A 24,943-nucleotide genomic window follows, 5' to 3' on the forward strand; every position below is an offset into this window, starting at 1 on the left:
AAGAAGAAATGAACAGAGAAGAACTGCAAAAACAACCAGGAAACAAGTAACAAAATGGCAATTAGTAGATAACTTATCAATAATCACTTTAAATGTTAATGGACTAAATGCTCCAACCAAAAGACATAGGTTGACTGATTGGATAAAAAAACAAGACCCATCTATATGCCACTTACAAGAGACTCACTTCAGAGCTAAAGACACATACAGACTGAAAGTGGGGGGATGGAAAAAGATATTTCATGTAAACAGAAATGACAAGAAAGCTTGGGTAGCAATACTCATATCAGACAAAGTAGACTTTAAAACAAAGTTTGTAACAAAAGACAAAGAAGGACATTCTATAATGATAAAGGGATCAATACAAGAAAATAATATTATACTCATTAACATATATGCATCCAATACAGGAGCAAATAATAGCAGACATAAAGGAGGAAATTGACACAGCACAATAATAGTAGGGGACTTTAACATCCCACTTATATCAATGGACAGATCATCCAGACAGAAAATCAGTAAGGAAACAGTAGTCAAATGAGATATTAGACCAGTTGGACTACATAGGGCATTCTATCCAAAAACAGCAGAATACACATTTTTTCAAGTGCACATGGAACATTCTCCAGGATAGATTGCGAGTAGACCACAAGCAAGTCTCAATAAATTTAAGACGAAAATCATATCAAACATATTTTCTGACTACAATTAAGAAAACAATACCCTTTACAATTTCATCAGAAAAAACTTTCTAGGAACAAATTTAACCAAGGAGGTGAATGACCTGCATAAGACATTGATGAAAGAACGTGAGGAAAACACAAATGAATAGGAAAATATTCAGTACTCATGGGTAGAAGAATTAGCATTGAAAAAAATGTCCGTATTACCCAAAGCAATCTACAGATTCAATGCAATCCCTGTCAAAATTCCAATGACATTTTTCACAAAAATGGAATAGACAATCCTAAAATGTGTATGGAACCACAAAAGATCCCAAATAGCCAAAGCAATCTTGAGAAAGAAGAACAAAACTGGAGGCAACATGCTCCCAGTTTTCAAGCTATATTACAAAGCTACAACAATCAAAATAGTATGGTACTGTCATAAAAACAGACACATGGATTAATGGAACAGGATAGATGGCCCAGAAATAAACCCAACACACATATGGCCAATTAATTTATGACAAAGGAGACAAGAATATACAATGGAGAAAGGACAGTTTCTTCAATAAATGATGTTGGAAAAACTGGACAACCACATGCAGAAGAATGAAACTGGACCACTATCTTACACTATATATAAAATAAACTCAAAATTGACTAAAGACTTGAATTTAAGGGCAGAAACCATAAAACTCCTGAAAGAAAAAGGCAGAAAGCTGCTTGACATCACACTTGGTGATATTTTTTTGAATCTGACCCCAAAAGACAATGGCAACAAAGGCTAAAATAAAAATTAGGGCATCAAACGAAAAAGTTTCCACACAGTGAAAGAAACCATCAACAAAATATAAAGACAACCTACTTAATGAGAGAAGATATTTGCAAATCATATATCTGATAAGGGGTTAATATCCAAAATATATGAAGGACTCATACAACTCAATAACAAAAAAACCCATCAATATGATATAAAAATGGGCAGAGGATCTGAATAGACATTATTCCAAAGAAGACATACAGATGGCCAACAGACACATGAAAAGATGCTCAACATCACTAATCATCAGGGAAATGCAAATCAAAAGCACAATGAGATATTACCTCCTACATGTCAGAATAGCCATCATCAAAAAGACAACAAATAACAAGTGTTAGTGAGGATGTAGAGAAAAGGGAAGACTAGTTCACTGTTGGTGGGAATGTAAATTGGTACAGTCACTATAGAAAGCATTATGAAGTTTCCTAAAAAAACTAAAAATAGAACTACCATATGATCCAGGAATTCCACTTCCAGGTATATATCTGAAGAAATCAAAAACACTAGCTTGAAAAGTTACATGCACACCAATGTTCATAGCAGCATTATTTACAATAGCCAAGGTACAGAAGGAACCTAAGTGTCCATCAACAGATGAATGGATAAAAAAGATGTGGCGTGCATATATATATATGAATACTACTAGCCAACAAAAAGAATGAAATCTTGCCATTTGGGACAACATGGATGGATCTTGATAATTTTATATTGAGTGAAACAAGTCAGAAAGAGAAAGACAAGTATTGTAAGATTGTACTCATATATGGAATTTTAAAAATAAAACAAATGAACAAAAGTAAAATAAAATTTATAGATACAGAGAACAGATTGGTGGTTGTCAGATGAGGGGCGTAGGATCAAGAGGTATAAATTTACAGTTCTAAAATAGTAAGTCATGGGATGTAATATACAGCATGGTCACTATAATCCATAATATTGTATTACAAATATGAAAGTTTCTCTCATCACAAGAGAAAAAAATCCCATAATGTTTTATGATAACAGATGATAAGTAGGCTTACTATGTCACCATTTTGCAATGTATACAAATTTGAATCGTTGTTGTATACTCGAAACTAATGGAATGTTGTATGTTAATTATACATCAATAAACAAAACTTTAAAACAAAAATTTTTAAAAGACGGTCAGAATGAGAAGAATAAATAAACTGAAATCTGTTGTTTGCTTTGCAGTGCCAGTACTGTGCAGGGAGCTTTCATTTACATTATTTTTTTAAAAAGAATCTTCACAACATAATGAAATAAATTATTATTTCCATTTTTTAGAGAGGAGAAAACTATAGCTCAAGAAAGTTAAGGAATTCACTCATTGTCACAGACTTAGTGGATAGAAGAATATAGATTCCTATGATTCCAAAGTTCTTCCCTCCAAAATGTAAAACTTCTGGATTGACTACTGGCCACACTTTTCAGTTGCTCTTATCAAATCATTAGCAATCCTTTCCAAAGGGGGCTGCTGGTGCTAATGTCTAAGCCAGCACCCAGGAAAGAAAATGGGCTTCTATTATGCTTGAGTCTGTGAGGGTCCCCTCTTTTAGATCATCTACTGCACTCCATTTAGGACCCTCCATATTTTGATCCACATTATGCCTATTAAAATAAAGGAACAAAATAACAACATTATCTGTATATGGCAGGTCTTCAAAATTTTATTACATCTAAGTTGTGCATAAAATATATAAGAGATTCTATATAATCTATTTTCTGATAGTAATACCAAGGGAAGTTTATAATAAAGCATCATACCCAAGAATTCCAAAGAATTAAGATTTTGGTTTTAAACAATCTTCCCTTCCTTAATAACTGTTGATTTAATAAGCTATTATATTTAGTTATTCTAAATTATTAAAATGTACCATATTTTCAGCCTATATAACCTACATTCAGAACCATCCAGTGGCTTCCCACCTCATTTGGAATAAAAGAAAAAGTTCTTGAAATGGACAACATGGTGTTACACAACCACCTTCCTTGTCTATCTGACCTTACCTCTTCTACTCTCCACCTTCTCACTCAGCTCCAGCCACACCAACCTCTGCTGGTTGTCTCTGCTAGTTGTCAAATAGCTCTTACCTCTCAGTGCTTCCTGGTTCACAGCCCAGGATGTTCGTCCCCCAGAGAGCTGAATGGTGAGATTCCTCACCTCCTTCAGGTCTTGAATCAAATGTCATCTTCTCAATAAAGCCTTTTTTGACTACCCTGTGTAAAACTACTGTACCTGAAGCTCCCTATCACCCTCATCTGCTTTATATTTTCCTCAGAAATTACCATAATTTACATTCTATATGTTTTATTTATTTTGGTTATCATATGTTTCCTACCCACTAGCATATTAATTCTATGAAGGAAAGGGGCACTTTTATTCACTGCTACACCCAGAACTTAGGATGAATCCTCATTGACTGAATGAATGAATAAATAAATGAGGTAACAGTAGTATTTATGCAGTAATTATTCTTTAAATAAAACTAATATAGCTCTATTACATAAAGATAGTATAATGCATTGTATGTATTTACTGCCTCTGTATAGACATCTCTCCTAGCATTATGTAAAGATCTCTTTAAAAATGTTTTGAAAACATTGCAATAGCTATTAAAATATAGCAATTACTCTGAAATTTAAGAGAAACAGTACAATTTATGTATTTTCTACAAGCATAAACAACATGATTACAGAGAAATATGGCAGCCTTCTTTCTGTTAAAAACATCACTAGGGCTTCCCTGGTGATGCAGTGGTTGAGAATCCGGGAAGGTCCCACATGCCGCAGAGTGGCTGGGCCATGAGCCATGGCCACTGAGCCTGCGCGTCCGGAGCCTGTGCTCCGCAACCGGAGAAGCCACAGCAGTGAGAGGCCCACGTACCGAAAAAAAAAAAAAAATCACTAAAAGATAGACGTATTAGATTAGGTAATGCATATTTAAGCCTTAAGATCATACTCTTTCCAAATAATGAAAACGAAGTCTTCTTACTCCCTCATTCACAAAATGTGTCCTCAGAAATATTTCCACCAATACTATCAACTGTATTTACAAATCCCTCTATGTAGAGCCCTGTGCCTCCTACTAGTCACGTAGGTGAAGCAAGTGAACAAGAAAGCCATGCCCTGCAAGTGCTTCTGGTTATAGTTGGACAGAAGAGGAGAGGAGGAATTGATATTTACCTGCTGCCCCCTTGGAATCAGCAGAAATACAGCCAACACTGTTGCAGATGAATGATACACAAGAGGATCTGAAAGATTTTAGTTGAAAAAGCTCCTTGAATAATTGAGAAGGGATTGCAACCAGATGAAACACATCCATATTAGTTATAACTTGTTCTCAGTTGTTAGCTATTTCTTCTAGTGCCTCTGAAGGATTAACAAGGTTATCAAGACAGAGTGTCATAACCAGTAAGGGTTTTAACCCTTACTGCAACTTGCCTGGCAGCAACCATGAAACTTTAATAGTATCTAAATTGTTTAGTGCTGGAACATGTCACTGATTTACATCTGAGTATGCTATCTGATCCTTTTTATTCCCCATGACTAAAGAACTTGACAATGTTTTTTATTGGTGTCACTGCAGCAATAATATTTGATGTTGCAGTATTCTGAAGGCTATTTTACATAATTTTGAGCTCTCTACTTTTAAATCTCTCACTTAGTCATACTTTTAGATCTTCATCTGAAATTCTCACCTTCTCAGGTTCATTTCCTAGTCAATCCAGTTATAGAAAGCAAATACCTAAAACACTGTGCAATAAAGCCAAGGCAGACATACTGGATTTAAGTTACATCTGCTTCTAAAAGAAAATACCAGAAGCACAATTTAGAATCAGCACACATTCCTTTTGTTCATGAATTTAGATAAGCATTTTTTTCTTAAACTTGCAAATTTTTAGCTAGATCATGCCAATAAATTAAACTTATTATTTCAGGTTGCCTCTTAAAATGTGAATGATCTAAGAAAAATATCATGAAATGTCTAAGAAAAATATCCCTTCATGACTCAGAATGAAAACAAAAGTTTGTCTCTTTTGACCTATTCTAGACATCCTGTACCTAGCATACCACAGTTCTAGGACATTATAAGATAAAACTAAGGCTGTGGGGAGATAAAAGCCAGCCATTGTTGTTTACCACCACCTGTCAGGGAAAGTTATGCTGGTGGTGTATATCCACCCTCCCCAGATTAATGACACTTGTAGAGATAAATGCAACATGAGCTACAAAGGTAATAGATGTTGCATCTTGATAAGGTTTTAATGGATACGGACATTTCAAGGAAGCTATAATAGGTGACAGCTTAAACTCAGTGTCTGAGAAAGCCTTTAATTAAGATTTATAAGGTCAGCTACTGGAAGCAAATATAAGATGATGGTTAGACATGGTAAAAAAAAAATAATATGACTGATGGTTCCAGTGGTTCACAACTAACCCTCATTCTAACCTTGTTGATTAATAAAAATCCCAAATCTGAAGAGTTTTGTATCTCTGTGCCACAGGAGATGGGGAACAACTCTGGAATTTCTCAGCCTGGAACTAGAAATTTCAAAAGGGCCAGCTCCTAGCCTGGGTGATGAATACCAATATTAAAAGTGTCCCACGGGCTTTTGATGATCAGAAACCATTATTCCCAGCAGCAGCCATACCCAACATAGTTCAGTCTCATTCCCTACAGTATCAAACAGGCCTCCAACACTGTTCCTCAAAAGCAGGGTCAAAAATGCCTGTGCAATCATTAGCAGAAATAAAACTCTTATAGATCCAAGTTAGAATCAATGTTGTTGACCTTGTTGAGAGGTAGTCCAAAATAAGTGACCACAACCTAGCTCAAAGAGCATTTACAGTGCACTGGCAGCAACATTTGCCTAAAAAGGGGTCCACATACTTCTACAGCTGGGAGGCCATAAGGGAAAACACTACATGTACAATTTTGATAGGATCATTGTTGAACAGGCAGCTTTTATTTCAGCTGGAAAGAGGTCAATATCAAAGGAGCATAGTAACTGTAAGAACCAAGAAACAGAAAAATACCGAAAAAAAGAATCACTGCACCAATTCCTACTATGTACTATTAACCTGGTCTAAAAGTTTCTCTGTATATCTTAGAGTCATAGAATCTCAGATTTGGAAGAATACTAACAAGTATCTAGTTCAAAGACATTTTGAATTTAAATGATTCTATAGACCAAAATTGAGCAAACTATCAAATCATTTGTCAAGACATGGCTTCTTTTTTCAAATAAAATGAGGGCTGGGAAGACAGTACAGCAGCATGAGACGCATAATAAGACATAAAATATTAAATTATTATTTTTTATTTCATTGCAAAAAAGTTAAAAGAGTTAGATATCTGAATTATAGTGCCTAACTTGGGCAAAAGTTAGAATTAGTATGTCTAAAGATTTCCATGCAGTTACTCAATATATTTTCATATGTAAAAGTAAGATATATTTTTATTATAAAAATAAGCTAACAATGAAACAAAATATTTAGAAAATGCTATTTATTCATCTGTTTTAACTCAACAAACACAAATTGAACACATTCCCTACTTTGTAGTGCCATCCACAATCTTCTCTCATAGCAGAAGAGTTTTTAGTTATTTACCTATAGACTAATTCCTCTATTAGTCTATATGCTTGCCAAATTCGGAGATTGTTCCTTAGCTACTTTTATATTCCAGAGCATAAAGTATTGCCTGTAACATGGCAGGCACTGTGAATGAAGAACACCTTTTGAATGAAGAAGAGGTAAGTGAAAAAATGGATGTATGCCAAGAACTGACCAGGCCTCCAGCAAAGCAAGATGAGTGACGCTGGGCATACTCTAACATAGCTTCAGTTTATTCAGTGTCTTAGTCTGTTTAGGCTACTATAACAAGTACCACAGATCAAGTGGCTTAAGCAAGCATTGATTTCTCACAGTTCTGGGAGTTGAGAAGGCCAAGATCAAGGTGCTGACAGATTAGATGACTGGTGAGGGCCCTCCTCCTGGTTTGCAGATGGCCATCTTCTTGCTGTGTCTTCACATGGCAGAAAGCACAAGAGAGCAAGCTCTCTGGTCTCTTTTTATAAGGGCAATAACCCCATCGTGAGGGCTGCACCCTCATGACTCAGTCTAAACCTAATTACCTCTTAAAGGCCCCACTTCCTCATACCATCAGTTTGGGGGTTAGGGCTTTAACATATGAATTTGAGGGAACACAATATTCAAGTCACAATAGTTGGGGAGACATACATGTAAAAAGGAAATTATGGTTATATAGAAAGAAAACTATTTTAATAGTAATACTAAAAAATATGTAATAGAGCATCAAGATCAGCAAACAATTAGGTCCAGTCAAAGAAACATATGAAATTTCATACATTCTTTTTCATTCATTCAACATACTTATCAGCTATCAATATATACGGCATTCTTTAAGATGCTAGAAATGCCCAGCTGAACAAGCAACACTAGTCCCTGCCCTTGCAGAGAAATGAATTGAGATAGTGTTGTAAAGAGTTATGTGTACATACTTGATCTCTCTCTCTCTTTATCTCTATCTCTCTGTCTCTCTCCATTCTGTCCTTTAAAGATGGGAGGAAGATGTGAGAAAGAGACTTAATTCAAATTGTTTGTGACAAAGTCTTAAACTTGGGGGAAACTTTAGAGATATTAATTTTTGCTCTGTGTCTAAGCCAAGATTTTCAAACTGCATTAGGAGTAATAAAAATATCTTTATTTCCATTGGATTATCTCCTACACTTTATGCCTCAATTGGTTCTAAGCTCTAGACTTAAGTTTCTCAGGTGTTAGTTGCGAATGTAGAGAGAAGTGGCAATATTTAGATTATTTTTTCCAAGGTAGCCCTTACTGATGAACTCAGGACAGAAAAGATGTGACCTTAATTTTTCGCTCCAGAATCTTGGTAGCTAATGATACCATGGTAAGATGGAGGAAGACTGGGGAGTGGGATAAGAAGATGATGGTCCTATAGGCAAAAATAAGGAATGAAAAAAGAAGCAGATTTATGGAAAAGAAGCAATTTTACTTTCAGACATGTGAAGAATGAAGTAATATAGGATTTCCATGTGGAATGTTCCAGTGGAATGTTCTAGTACACTCAGGACAAAAATAGGTTCCCTGAAGCCAATACTACCAACTTGAAAATTTTCTGCTTATAAGCTATATCTGAAACCATGAGGGCAGATAAGATTGTTCAGGGGGAATATATGATGTGAGAAATGAAAGTCAAACTTAGGAGAGATCAGCTCTAAAGAATGAATAGAGAAAAAGAAAAAAATGAAATTGAAGAGTTTCATTCAGAGAGGAATGGAAAGAGTCATTGAAGAAATGTCAAGGGAGGAGAAACTTTTAGGAACAAAGGCTTGGTTGCATCATTGAATACTGTGAGAGGCCACATTAATACGAGAACCTAAGGCATTCTGCAGACTTTTCAATTAAGGGGCCACTGGTGACAAATCAGGTAGAGAAGAGAGCTGAAGACAGAGAGAATGTTGTTAAAGAAATAGTTGAAAAAGTTTAGACTCAGAAAGAGAAAATAAGGTTTAGACAGGAGTTAAAGTGTTCTTTTCAAGAATAACACTAAAATATCAAATATTTCTTAAAACACATTATAAATATAATTGTGTTAGTGAAAATTAGGGTATTTTTTAATTTTTAAATAATTACTAGTATTTTAAGTTAAGGAGAGTCAGGACCCTCTAAAGCAGGTCAGGACTTTCCGTTTATAATTACTGAGGGCAGAGCCCCTTGAAGGAAGATTTGTTCATTTCCAAGTAAATATTTTTTCTTTCTAAAATATTTCACTTATTTATTTGTATTATTTCTTCCAGTTTTATTGAGATATAATTGACATACAGCACTGTATAAGTTTAAGGTGTATAGCATAATGATTTGACTTACAGATATCATGAAATGATTATCACAATAAATTTAGTGAACATCCATCATCTCATATAGATACAAAATTTTAAAGACAGAAAAAAATTTTTTTCTTGTGATGAGAACTCAAGATTTACTCTCTTAAAAACTTTCATATGTAATATAGAGCAGTGTTGATTATATTTATCATGTTGTACATTACATCCCTAGTACTTATTTATAACTAGAAGTTTGTACCTTTTGACCACCTTCATCCAACTTCTCCTTCCCCCTCTCCCCACTTCTGGTAACCACAAATGTGATCTCGTTTGGAAACACTCTCATCACACACACACACACACACACACACACAAATTCTCCCTCACCCGGTTCTTGTTGAGCATTCTAGAAGTGAAGTTTGATTTAAATTATCACAAAAGTGAAATGTGCTTTCACTTCTTCAAGTTTGTTTTGAAGGATGTTAATGGGACCTTGGGGAAAGTTTGACTTGTAGCTGCTGGGCCTGTATTTGTCCCATAGATAAAGAATGAATCTCATTTCTTGGGGACTAACACGTCTATGATGTTCTGGAATGTGTCATTATGTTTTAGGCAGTAGCTCTGCATTTTGAAAAGAAAATTAAAATGTCTCATGTAGATATAGAACATTTTTCCCCTTAAAAACACATAAAATGTGGTGCTGAAGCCATCTGTCCCTGCTGGCTTTGCCGATTTTAAATCAGCTCTAACCCATTTAGTCTCCTCGGATGTTAAATTACCAGCTACCACTCTATTTCTCCAACCTTAAAGCTACAGTCATATAATTGATTCCTTTTTCAAACCTGGATTGATATTTAAGCTAGTTAAGTCATGTGGGGAATATACTTGCCTTTTAAAAAATGATATAATGTGAATTTGCTAGTTGAATACTTGAAGGCCCTAGGATAAGTTGAACTGCTTACACATAACTCTCCAAAGCATTCTCTGCAGCCCTGTCGGTTCAGGGAGGCTGCTGTGACATCACTCAGGTCTGGCAAATGCATGGCACAACTTATAATGGTTCAGTTATTTCCCAAATTCAGATATGTCTCACACTCACTTGGAGTACTATTTTTAAATATATCTTAATATAGTGGGGCTATTTCAAATAGTCTTGCTCTATACCTACCGGTTAAGAATCTCTAGAATTCTGTATTTTAAAAAAGAATCACTGAAGATACAATGCCACTAACCCAGCAATAGTCTCCACCAAGTCTGGGCTAAGGAGAGAAGGTTCTTGGAAACTTGCAAGGAAAAAAAGCATCCATATAATCTGGGATCTTGAAGGTATTTTAAAAAACATTTGAACTAAAATACAAAGCCGTCATTTAACAGAAAAGAAAACTGAGGCCAAAAGAAGATGAATGACTTCCTCACAGCAGTAAACTTAGTTAATGGCCAAATGGTTCTGACTGGTGAACTGAACTGTCAAATAACTAGTTAGTTGAAATAACAGAGATCACCAGATGGTCTTCTAGTTCTTTTGATTATCTTCCAGGTAATAGAGTTCATTGTGCCATATCTGTCAGGATAATCTGAACAGTGCATGAAATGGTTTGATAAGAGCTCTTCAAGTTACAGGACAAAAATTTCAAAGGGTACAAGATTATTGACAAATTACTGTTCTTTTCACAACATGTAAAACTGGGTGCTTTTTAAAACTTTTTTGAAGAAACTCCATACCATTTCCCACAGTGGCTGCATCAATTTACATTCCCACGAATGTTCCCTTTCTCCACATCCTCACCAACACTTGTTATTTCTTGTCTTTCTGATGTAACCATTCTAACAGATGTGAGGTGATACCTCATCATGGTTGCCTTTTGCATTTTCCAGATGATTAATGATACTGAGTATCTTTTCATATACCTGTTGATCATTTGTATGTCTTCTTTGGAAAAATGTCTCTTCAGTTTCTCTACCATTTTTTAATCAAATTATTTGGTTTTTTGCTATTGAATTTTATAAGTTCCTTGCATATTGTGGATATTAATCCCTTATCAGATATACAATTTGTAAATATTTATTTCCCTTTCCATAGGTTGCCTTTTTATTTTGTTGGTGTTTCCTTTGCTGTGCAGAAACTTTTAGTTTGATGTAGTCCCACTAGTTTATTTTTGCCTTTGTTGCTTGTGCTTTTGGTCATATTCAAAAAATCATTGCAATGAGCAATGTCAAGTAGTTTTTCCCCATATGTTTTATGGTTTCAGGTTTTATGTTTAATTGTTTAATCCATTTCAAGTTAATATTTTGTGAGTGGTATAAAGTAGGTTATCCAGTTTTCCTTCGACACCATTTATTGAAGAGACTATTCTTTCCCCCTTGCATATTATTGACTGCCTTGTCAAATATTAGCTTATCATACATATGGTATTTATTTCTGGGCTCTTTATTATGGTTCATTGGTCTATGGGTCCATTTTTATGCCAGTATGTTACTGTTTTGATTACTATAGCTTTTTAATAAGGTTTGAAATCAGGAAGTGTGAGGCCTCTGGCTTTGTTCTTTCTCAGGATTGTTTTGGCTTTTGGAATTCCTCACAAATTTTAGGACTGCCTTTTCTATTTCTATGAAAAATGCCATTTTGATAAGGATTACATTGAATCTATAGATGACTTTGGGTAATATGGACATTATAACAGCAATCCCACTTCTGGGTATATATCCAAAGGAAACGAAATCACTATCTAGGACAGATATCTGCACTCCCATGCTCATTGCAAAATAGCCAAGACATGGAAACATCCTAAGTATCCATCAGTAGATGAATGAATGAAGAAGATATGAGTAAATACACACACACACACACCACTGGGATATTATTCAGCCATGAGAAAGAAGGTATTTCTGCCATTTGCAACAACATGGATGAAACTTGAAGGCATTATGCTAAGTGAACTAAGTCAGATAGAGAAAGACAAATACTTGTATGTATCACATATGGAATCTTAAAAAGCCAAACTCATAGAAACAAAATACAGTGGTGATTACCAGGGCTAAGGAATATGGGAAATGGAGATAATATTGATCAAAGGATTCAAATTTCCATTCAGAAGATGAATAAGTTTTGGCGATCTAATGTATAGCATGGAGATTAAAGTTAATAATCTTTATTAATCTTTAATACTGTATTATATACTTGCAAGTTGCTAAGAGAGTAAGTTTTAAATGTTTTCACCAAAAAAAAGAAAGAAATTGTAATTATGTGACAGGTTGGAGGTATGAACTAATGCTATGGTGGTGATCATTTTGCCATATATAAATGCATCATATTAACTTCTTGTACACCCTAAACTTACAAACTGTTATAACTCAATTATATCTGAATAATAAAACTAGATGCTATGGGAACATATTGCTATCAGGGTCCTGTGGACAAATTGAGAGGTGACACCCGATGCTCCCTACTCCTCACCCTTACTTTACATAGTTACGCTGGCTACCACCTGCTTCACCTTCTAATTTGTTATCCATCCTGCTCCTGCTGCACCTCCACCACACATTACCATTATTCAACTCAGAAGTAAAACAGAGATGAGAAAACTAGCCAGCCATTGGGAGGCGTGTGGAAGTACCCATCTTGGGAATAATTTTTTTCCCAAGAGAAGTGAAAATATATCAGAATCTTAACTATATTACTACTAGCATGTCTTTACACATTTACTTTTACCCAAACAAGAATATATTAGCCTCAGAGCTTGCTACAGCTTTATAGGAGGAAGGAGCTTTGTATGGTATATAATGACTAAGGGAGGATGGAGGTGAATATCTAATTCTACAAGTCTTTCTAATTCATAATGTAAAACATATGCAACTTTCAAATATGTATTTTTAAGCAGGCCACCATAAAAGTGCTATATAGCTGCTTAAAACTATTAATAGCAAGAAGATCAGTGACTATAATGTGAACGTCTTTAAAGAGCAATTCTGCTAATTTTGCTATTAGAATCAAGGACAATTATATACAGCCAGGTGCACTGCAGATTATTTTTTCCTTTAAATATTTGAATATGTACCAAGAGACTTTAATAATGACACATTTTAAAGAAGGAGCTCTAAAATAAGCAAGTGATTTTCACCTGTAATAGCATTTTCACCAAAAACATTCATTGCAAACTCTACTTCTGTGGAAAACTTAGACTTCAAACCATAACATGCTGCTTTTTATAAAAACATCTTGGGCATTACATGCATCAATTTTCAAATGATTCCCTTTACTTGCCTACTTAGACTCCACCTAATAAACATAATCTAAATTGCAGATAAAACATATTGTGGTTTAGACATGTTCAATTTTGTATGATAAATATAAACACACTCAGTACAGTTTTAATCTGTTTAATCGTTTTAAATAATTTAAAACTTTCGTTACTAATTTCTATATTCCTTTCAAATTTATCTTTCTTTATTTCAAATACATTTGCTGGCCCCAAATCACACTATTTCTTTTACCAATAACTTTATAGCAACTAGTTAAATATGGAATTAACTGTGAAAAACAAAAAAGTGTACTAGATGAGGTGATCCTGTACAGTGATCATGTCTCACTCATATTTAGAATACTCTACTTGCAATTGTTGGTACAATGTCTTGCAAATAGTAGGTGTTCATAATGATTTGTTGAATAAATAACTAAACAAAGCTCTTCAAAAATTTCAGGAAGGAACTTCAGCATCATTGTTCTACAAACACGTGATCAGGGTACGACTGCGACACCACCAGTGCTGCCTAATGGGCTGGAAGGCCATTCTGTATCCAAGAGACAATTCCCAAGCAAGAAGCAAAGACTGAATAATCAACTGGGTAAAGGCTTTGGTGTCAGATGGTGAAAAAAAAATTCAGGAAGAAATTATTTTACCAGCTTGCAGAATCCAAAAGACTAAAATTTTAGTTTACCCAGTCAGAGCCAGGGTCTGTCCTTCTCCAAAGTTTATGCTATTTATGTCTCTTCTGTTTTGCCTTGAGGAGACATTCCTGGTGAAACTAAAACTTAAAGCATAAAATGTTACTCTCCCTTTTACCCTCCTACACGTTGTTGTGACCCTGCCCTCTGTAGTGTGGTATTATATAATGGGTCAGCCTGAGAGTCAAATAAACCGAAGTCAGCCATGAAATGTCTGTGCATCTTTAGATAAACCACTTAAACTCTCTGGGTCAGTTTCAGCTCCCTAATTTGTTCTATTTTTCATCTTACTTTCATACTTGAAGCAAACAATCCAATTTTGATATTCTACAAAAATTAATAAGTAGATAGGTGGGCGACACAACTAAATAAAAAATAATTTATAATTGAACAAGCAAATAAGTGAAACTATAACATGTCTAGAAGTTGAGTCATGTTTCTTACTAGATAGTTTCAATCACCAAATAGTTCAATTATGACTAAGTTTCTGCCAACACACTAAATAATTTATTTCTCCTCCAGCTCTCATCGCTAAGGAATTGTCTTTAGGTAACACAGGGCTTGCAGAGTAGATGGACTTGTTGATACTTTGATATATATCAACCTAAATCATTTCACAGAAAGTTATTTCCTGGAACAAACAAAGAAAAAAAGAAATGAAGAGTGAAAATAATTTGTCACTGGATACAAACACAAATGTAATTCCATTAAAGTACTGCCCCTCTATAAATATATTTGTAACAAGCATTGCTTAATTTTGTTGCCACTGTGAAAATACAAGAATTTAAGATCTCATGTTTCCACTACTTGTACTAATAAATAATCAGTAGTGTATGTCATCTCTGAGTGTGACTAATCCAAATATGTAAAAATTTCTAACAAAATAAGAAAAAGGAAAATGATAAAGATGGCTTTTATCCTATTCTGAGAGTCCTCCAAAGAGAAGGGCTCCCTAAGAACCTAAACTTTCTAAATTGTTTCCTATTGACTCTGGTTATTTACCTCAAGCTGTGTTAACTAACAGAGAAGACTTATGTCTTAAAGAATATGACTTCCCAACTCCATGGCTAAAATGATAAGTAAGATTAGAGGCTTATTCAGATTCTCTCCTAAAGGGGAGAAATACCTGGTTATTTATGTCATTGTATACATTTTTCAAATGCAAGTTGAATACATGATGAGAGTCAATATAGGAAAAGATGTAGCCTGACTGTAGCTGTCCTGACAAATAATGGTTAAGAGGAGAGTTGAGGCTCTGTGATGTGGTTAAGTCAAAACTAAAACTGCTAGACAACAGGTTCAGACTTTCTGGGTTAGAGAGCAAGAAAATGAGGTTCCCAATTTAGTTGGTTACTCAATTTTTAACTTGTAGTGTTTTGTAGGAGAAATGATGGTGCAACCTCATTCATTTGTTTTTCCAATAAACATTAACTGAGCACATTCTATGTGCCAGAAAATGTGATAAAATGTTCATTTTCTTGGGACCACTAGCTTATAAGATCCCTTTCAGGTATGGGCAATTCCTTGCTTTCAGAAATAATATGCTAAAAGCATCTTTAAAAAGGTATATGAAAGTCCAATCACCAGTTCCCATGTTAAAAGAGTGACTCCAGTCCCAAAAAGCTAAAAAAAATTTATGAAATCCCTAGTTAAATATCTATTTTATTCAGAGTATTTGACAATATATTTCTGGCATTTTGTTCATGTTTTTCCATCATCATTTTCTTTCTTAATTTAGGTCCACTGAGCTTTCAGTGAAGCTATAGATTTGCTGTTCTCTCAACAGCCTTCTGCCAATTATAGTCCATATATGAGGCCTATTCTCATGAGGACTATCATTAGCAATTTTATTTTTTCCTTTTTCCAACCTAAAGAAAGGTAAATGAAATTTCAAATTCAAACAATAATGTAAATACTACTATGTGGACAAGATAACAATTCTTAAAGACCAAATTTGCTTGGCAAGCACTGGCACCTCACAACACCTCAAAATGTTCTTTTCCCAGTTGCCATATAAATGTCCAAATTCAGCATACGAACGATTTTTCCATGTTTGATGTATGAAAATGTAGGTTTTAAGAATGTCTGAAAGCCAGGGACTGCTTGTATATGTAATTGTTTAGAAGAAATTGATGGTCCTTAATTAAGTTTTAGATTTAATGCTGGGAAAAGTATTTACAGAAATCATTTGGCTCTTTTGGCCATCCCATGTTGTTTTAGCTATGTATTCATTACAACTTTGTGATCCAGCTTTGAGAGACTATACAGCCATATTGCTGCTCTTTTTTTCTTTTTGAATTTATCTACCTATTCTTCAATTCCTTCTCTCCGACTCCTCTCCATTCAATTATTTGGCCCCTTACTAATCCATCAGCTGCAGTTAGGATTTATGTCTATACTCTCCCTGTATCCTTTAGTAGACTCTAGACACAGATGTCTCCACATTCACACACACTCTATCTTCTACTTCCAACCTGTGTTGTTCACCAAGGAACAAAACTAATCAGAGGAGAAAGCAGGTTCATGTGCAAGCACTAAGTTCCAAGACTCCAAAATGAAAAAAGTCTTTTCCTTCAATATCAAGGAATTTTGAAACTTCTGTATGTTTAAGATACCTACTGTGCTGGCTTTGTATTGATAGTATGGGCTCTTATCAGTGAAGTAGACAGCTACCAACATGGCATGTTTTGGGGGGATGAGAAGCTGCTATTCCTTCCTGTGCATTAAATCTGCAGTGATACTAAAATTACTATCTATGGTTGAATGATGCTGACATTTAACTCATGAAGCATGTGTGAAGCACTACTGCTGAAGTTCCTAACATCAGAATTCTGCCTTCATTGAAGGCAGAAGGCTGTAATAAAATGCAACTACCTTACCCAAGAGGACAAATCAAGTGTGAATGAAAAAACTATGGAAAAAGCAGGCTATGATAACAAGTTAAATTGAAAAGATCAATAAAACTCATAACCATAAATAGGATACTTTTTCAAGTTCTGTCCCTAAAATTGGCTCAATAGTAGTAGAAACATTATTTTTGGTTCTCGTTAACTCTCATGTGTACCTTCTTTTGTCAATTTTTTCTCTAATAGCAGTCTCCACTAAAAGAAACAAGAATTCTGTTGAGGGTAACTGACAATTTCAGAATATCCTAGTGATACTAGTGAATAGAAAGAGTCACAGCTGTAAGGGAAATGAAATCAACTTAAAAGTGATTCCTTTGGCCAAATAATAACTAATATACCTTCTAGTATAAGTTCTGGGACAAGATGAATCTGTAAAATGACATTAGTACATTATTACATGGTGAGATTCAAATGAGAAAAGTTAATATAAATTATACAGATAAATGGTTGTAGAAAAAAAGACAAGTAAGTTTGGATAACTATTTTAATAAAGAAAGCCATGTGTGTATATGCACATTTGATGTATTTATTCTGTTAATTATATATTTCTAAATTATAGACTTGTATGTGCTTCTCTTTACAAACCCAGGTGTCAGCTGAAAAAATTCATAACCTAAAAGTTGAGAATTATGTTTTATTCAGTCCTTACTGAGGACTGTAACCCAGAATACAGCCTCTCAGCTAGCTCTGAGGAACTGTTCCAAAGAGGTAAGGGAGGAACCAGGATATATAGGAGTTTTTGCTGAAAATAAAAAATGTAGTCAAACATCAAATGATTACTGCTAATCACAAAAACAGACATCTCAACTTAATGATTTTACTACTTTTCTACATATAGGAAAATGCAAGAGTCTGGGCTTACTGAAATCATTCCTTTGGTATGCATTTTAACTATCTAGGATCAATATTCTGTCTGTCTCCATTCTGAATCCTCTCAAGGTGCACAGCTGCATTGGCCGATAGCTATGGCCACAACATTCTTTGTTTACTGAAATGGCAGGCATTACTCCTGAGCAATACCAGCAATTGAGGTTTCCTCTCCAGGAGATAGCAGCCTGTCACCATGGCTCAAGCATTTGTGAACAGCAAAATCCAGCCTGGGAAGGTGGTTGTGTTCATCATACCCACCTGCCCCTACTGCAGAAGGGCCCAGGAGCTCTTCAGCAAACTGTCCTTCAAACAAGAGCTTTTGGAATTTGTCGATATCACAGCCCACGGTGACACCTACGATATTCAAGATTATTTGCAACAGCTCACAGGAGCCAGAACGGTACCTCGGGTCTTCATCGGTAAAGAGTGCATAGGTGGATGCAGTGATCTAGTAAATACGCATGAGAAAGGGGAGCTGTTGACACGGCTAAAGCAAATTAGAGCTCTGCAATAATTATAGAGCAGACCCCAGGCTGATATCCCCCTTGAGAGCTGGATGGCATTGCAGATAATGACAGCACTTCCTGGTGGATGGACCTGGAGCTATGTTTACACAGCTACAGCAACTGTTTACTTAAAATTTTGAAATATGTTAATGCAAATAAAGTTGGAGGCAAAAACAGCTTTTTTTTTTTTTTTCGACTTAGTATTAAAAGTGGACCAACTTGCCCAAAACAACAGGCCTGAGAAGTTCGATGGATGTCTCGGGTTTCTTGTCGATTGGCCCTTTGAGTTCCAAAAGACCAAGACAAGATATGCTTAGGATTCACCCACTGACCCAAAAGATGTTCCTTTTCTTTGGCACGTGTTCCTCACTATGTATTCTCCACATGCTGGGGCTCCTCTACCTCAATACCAGTGTTTCTCAACCAAGTATATCCCAGACCCCCTGGGTTGAATCTATAGTTGGTTTTCTGCTACTGTGCAAAGATCATTTTGTTGAGTTTGACTTTATAGAATTTGTATTAAGAAATCAATAGATATTTTGAATATGCTTTTTCAGAGGGTGTCTCCCTAGCCACCATCCCCACTCCACCTCCTACCCCCTCCTACTTTGAGAATCACTGCTGTGAACCAGTGTTCTGAACTGTGACAACTCATAGATCTCATAGGAAATATTCAACAATTCCATGAAGCGTCTGAGCACCCAGTCTGAGAGATGCCACTGAAAAGTTAAGCATGGTTGGTCTTCATTTTGGGCCACAGGGATCAGAGGTATAAATGCAGATGCTACCATCACGTGGCAACACTCTGTTATGTAAGATGGTTGTCCAGGGAATCCTGAAAAAGTGTGTATTAGTTTGTTTAGACTATAAACAAAAGTAAAACATAAAATTTTAAATGTTACATAGAAAACTTGTATCTCCAACATCCAAGAATATGTCTGTGAAAGTAGCCAAATTTGGGAAACACTGTTCTAAATGATTTTCTCTCTCTCCTTTTTTTCCCCCTCACTCTATGAAAACTTGAGAATTCCTTATTGTGAAGGTTGTTCTAGAATTGCAAGATTAAGTTAATTTCCTTCTGTAGTCTCTAGTATGAATGGTTAATTTCTTCTCTAATAAAGTACCCATGGATTAAAAAAAAAAAAAAAAGAAATGGCAGACAGCATTGTTTGTCACACAGGGAAGTAAAAGTAATAGTGAATAAATAAGATAGTCTTGGAAAGGGTAGGGATTACCAAGAATGGAAAACACTGATCAGGTCTGTTGGTCATACATCACAAGGAGTTGAAGAAAAAAAGAAAGGGGTATTCAAGACAATCAGGCCAATGACAAAATAGGCTTCAGCCATGTGTTCGAAGGTGATTAATAAAATAAATATACTATAAACAAGGGCAAGGTCAGCTCACTCAATCCTTAATATCCTATGAAATTTAAAGAATCTAAATGGCACAAAAACTGATAAGCCACACATATATTTTTAGTAAGGTCAACATATCATAATGATGAAACAAAGGAGGTAGCAGGTTGCAAATAACGAAAACCTATGTCAAAGGCATAAACTTGAAAAAAAAGTATTATTGACCTAACAGTGAATGACATTACAAAAACAAGCTCCATTTGAAGATCAATGGCTCAATTTTGAATCCCCTTGGGAGAAGCAAGGCAGATCCAGGTCCCAACCAAGAATCCAAAACCTGACTCTTTAAAGAAGATATCCTTTATTCCTTTAAGTCAATAAGGTAACTACAACTCTGGAATTATATGAAGGTAATATCACTAAAATATTTAAAAGATATCAAAGTAAGCATAGCTATGATACTTGAAAGCTATGCAAACAAATAGAGAATAAAAAATTTATTAAGTCACAGAATTGGTTTGAATGTAAATGAGGTAATTAGTTTAGTGATAACTGCTTCAGTGTCCTTTGCCTTCTGTTTAAGGTATATGAATCAGTTGTAATAATTTCATAATAATAGTTTAAGATTTTAATGGAATTTAAAATATACAATCCATTTTTAAAATCTACAAATGGTTTCAAATGCTCTGTTTATTACATTTATATTTTCAATACACTGAGCATTAAACAAAAAACAAATAATCATGGATGCGCTTCTGCTGTACAAAAGCCTCAGACATAAAAGAACAGTTTGTCAGGAAATGGAGTGTGCCCGTTAACACCTATTGTCACATTAACAGAGATCATTTCCTTGATAATAAGAGAGGGCAATCTCAGAAATACCATTCACAGAAAACTTTTAATAAAAAATGAAAGATAAGAGCCAGAGGTATTATCCAAGGAGGACAGAATCCCTAAGTTTCAATTTTTTATCATCAGTGTAGGCATATTTATATCTAGTGTAAATGTGAACAGGGTTAAATATACAAAAGTGCTTGATAGAAAGTAACTGATTCATAAATGCTAGTTGTCCAAATTTCATAAGTGTGAGGTGCAAATAGATATAAATAATGAGTCTAGTTGTCCCCTGGCAATGGAGAGATGTTTAACCTTGGAAGATGACAGTGACCATGAAAAATCCCCCCAGAGGGAGCGTAACTGACCCACAGCTCCAGCTGCCATGCTCTGAAATCCATTATCACTTTTGCACTAAGGTTACCTTTCCAGTGATGCTCCCAGACAATGATAGAACAAGGCAAGCCTCCTAAAGCAGATCTACTCCTAAGAGATGGGGGATCTTCCAATGGGGGTGTTTGGCTTGTGGGCTCCCCATTCGCTTTGCTGAATTCTATCTGAACAGTACTGCAGTTTAAGACTCTTACATCGAAACTTCCTTCTTTATTTCTCTCCTTCACAAGGTCACACCTGCACCACAGTCTAATGTTCTCTCAGCTTCTCCTAGTTCCTTCCCCATTTTGTCTCACAAGCATTTCCCCTAAGAAATCTCTTACATGTATAATGCTGTCTCGCCATCTATTTCTCAAAGGATCTGGACTAACACAGGGACCCAGCTTGCTTTCGTCAGGGCAATAATTTATAATATTCTAGAGTTTTTAACAAGCTGAAGAATTATTTCTCTTCTGAAAGAAGACTTTCACTCACAGGTAGAAGTAGAGCCAATTGATTTAAAGGACATAAAAGTTCTAACATTAAAAGACTATATTAAATCCATAAAAATAACCCATTTACAAAGGCTAACTGTACCATTAGTGAAAATAATGAAAAATCCTTGTGTAAATGCATGTTTGGAATTCAAGATAATCCTTGGTCAAGGCCATTTGGCCCTGTCTTAAAATCAGTCGTAAAATGTACTTTCTGAATTATGTGGTCATTTATTTAAAAAAACAAGTGCCCCCAAAAAGCCACAGTACAGATGAAAAAAATCTATAATAGGTGTAAGACTATGTATTCTAAAGAGGCATACACTGAAAAGGCTTCCCATACTAGCTTATTTAAATATTTTCTTAAATTCTTTGAAAGCCGGACAGTATAAAGCAGGTCTACAACTCATTTCCTTAGCTATTCTTTCCATATTGCTTTCATTCTCATCTTGAGTTTTAAAATATACATTTTTAATTCTTATAACTATTATGGTAACCTTTTTAGGCACCTGGATCCCTAACAGAGTAAAATTTAACCAAATTGAATAAGAAAAAAAAAAATAATCCCTTTTCAAAGTGCTATCTCTGCTAGTTTTTTTCCAATCTGTCTACTTTTGCTCAAAGGTCATATATGAACTCTGATGATGAACCCCAAAAGAATCACTAAATATCCAAATACTTATTGAGCACCTCACATAGGGAACACATCCTAACAAACAGGAAAGTATCTTTCTCGCAAATTATTCCTATATCTTCAGCATTACAATGTATCTAAATGCTAGAAGATTCTGTCCTGCTTGAGGAGTGGGTTCAACTACATAGCCCAATAAATTATTCAGTTGTACTTCTTTCCTGACATTTGATGTTTTTCCTTACTTCAATCTTGCCATATTTTCTTTGTCCATTTACTCACTGAATGCAACTCTTTGCAAAAATATTTAGCTTTCAAGTGTCATTTTTAAACATTAGTTTCTTCAGTCCTTTAATCACTTTTACTGAAATAGCTGGACTCCTGCACATTGATGACATTTGTTTGGAATTCAGTTCGCAAAAAGATTTTAAGGTATTTTCTTAAGATATAAATTTACATGGGTTCTATGATACAGACAAAAAAATCCATCATCTTGTTTTTTCCTCAATCCAAGGGTGATTATCTTCAGGAAAGTCATGACTTACAGCTAGAACTGATAATCTTACTTAACAAACACTTATTCAGTGCTTACTATAAGAAATAATTACCTCTATTTAAAAATTTATAAAGTTCCCTCAACAATCCTATGATGTAGGTGTTATTATTATTCCCAATGTTGCAGTTGAAGTTATCTCAAGGTCACACAACCTAGTCAGAGTTTAGATTTGAAACCAGGTAGCCTTGAACCAGAATCAGTAATCTTAGTACAGCCTATGCTGCCCACAGCATGACTCTGGTGACTACAAACTGTAAATTACATAATTCCATGCTATAGAAAGGAATGATTAGCTCTCTATAATTTGGATGACAAAAGAATGTCCTCCTCTTTTCCACTGGAGAATGATCGATGGTGGCTGCTTGGAGTTGTGAGTTTTGAAGAATTTTGAATATGAGTCTGCACCCAAAAGGAAAGAGTACTGAGATCCACCAAGGGTGTCTGACAAAGGCACAGGGAGATAAGGTGTACTCTCTAGACACACATTAGCCGTCTCCGAGTCAGACTTTCCCAATTTAAGCCTACAGCTCCTTCTAGACTTTAAAATGTATGAGGTTTTAAAAGTAAGACCAAAGGGGTTGAGGAGTCACAAGGAGCTTTAAATGAAGTTTAGTTTTTCATTATCATAGCCTAATGATATTTTGGGGAGTCAAAAATCCTCCTTAAAGAAATCAGTTAACTTTGTATATTTAAAGACCATGAAATAAGAAGAGCAATTTGTCCAACAGAGACTGTCTTCCTAGATAAGTTGGCTTCTACTGTACCCTCTGAAAAAGGGTGCCATGGCTGAGGTGAGCTTGGTCTGTTGGCATCTACCTAATTAGCCTCCAGATAAAATCTAGCTGAATAATTTTGACGAAACAATCTTGAGGAAAGGAAAGGACATAATTACTGAAAACAATAATCTTGCTTATTTCCTTGTCTCAGCAAACATCTCCCTCTTTTGAAACAGTACACTTTCAAAGATTTTTCTCTAGTTAAGGGTCTGATAAATAAATGTCTCATTATTTCAAAGCTGTTTTTAAAAGTGTGTTATGAACAGAAAAGGTTAGTCCCTTAACTAGAAACAAGCCACTTAAATGAAACAAAAATCTGATATATACCTTTTCTAGCTATTCATCCACCCATTCATCAAGTGTTTACTGAGAACATGCTACATATGTGTGTGACATTCTATAGATGCAACTGAAAAAAGAATATAACAAAGATTCATACTCACATATTCAGAGTGTAGCATGGGGGAAGATAAGTAAAGTTTGATACAAAATACTAGGTGATTAATAGAGATATGTGCAAGATATTTTACTGGGCATAGATGAAAGTATATTTAACCTTTTCTCCAAATCAAGAGAGGATTAAGTAATCCTTCAATGGAATTACCTTTGTTCTGAGTGTTAAAACATATTTAGGATTTGTCCAGTGGACAAGAAACAGAGGAGGCAAACACAGAGGAAAAAATTAGCATGCCATGAAGCAGTTCTATGGAAAGGTGGGGATGGTGGAAGTGAAGGCTAGGAAGGTAGACAGGCAGAATTGAGCTCATATATACCACAAGAAGGAGAGAATTGGGGCTTTCTCCAGAGCTTAGTGAGAAGCCACTGGGCAAGAAAGTTTTACTATTAATATGACATGGTTGCAGCTGTTTATTTTCAATACATGTTTTATACACAGACATTTTTTTGTCTATCATGAAAGCAGTCAAACATTAAGGGGACACCTTTACAGATTTCTAGACCCCTTTCTTTCTGTAGCTCCCTTTTGTCGAGTACCTGATCCCACAAATTTTAGCCATCTTGACTTCTGCAGATTCTAAACTTTATCTCCTCAATTCAGCAAAATTGCCAAGCTCAGTTCAGTTCTTCCTGTACCACAGAATGAAAATTTTCTCCAGGTAGAAAGCTGTGTCAATTTGGAGGGATTACATTTTTCATATCCCTTCTCCCAGGGATCATGGTCCCATGCCACAATATGAAAAGAGCTCTTTCTAGTTGTTTACCCTGTGGTTCTGTAGCCTCTTACTCCCTCATGGATGGAAACAGACTTACCTAATACTGTCTTTGAGTCTCACCCATGGTTTTGTGTTCATTTTTTAAAGTAGTATTCCATTTTTTCAATA

The 24,943-nt window shown here is 35.2% G+C and overlaps 1 pseudogene; it reads left to right on the forward strand.

Moving 5' to 3' along the window:
- The first annotated feature begins 18,270 nt into the window (after positions 1–18,270).
- Positions 18,271–18,591, forward strand: LOC112403120 (glutaredoxin-1 pseudogene; annotated as a pseudogene).
- Positions 18,592–24,943: the final 6,352 nt, after the last annotated feature.

This window comes from Neophocaena asiaeorientalis, unplaced genomic scaffold, assembly GCF_003031525.2.
Source record: "Neophocaena asiaeorientalis asiaeorientalis breed wild unplaced genomic scaffold, Neophocaena_asiaeorientalis_V1.1 scaffold414, whole genome shotgun sequence".
NCBI classification, from domain to species: Eukaryota; Metazoa; Chordata; class Mammalia; order Artiodactyla; family Phocoenidae; genus Neophocaena; species Neophocaena asiaeorientalis.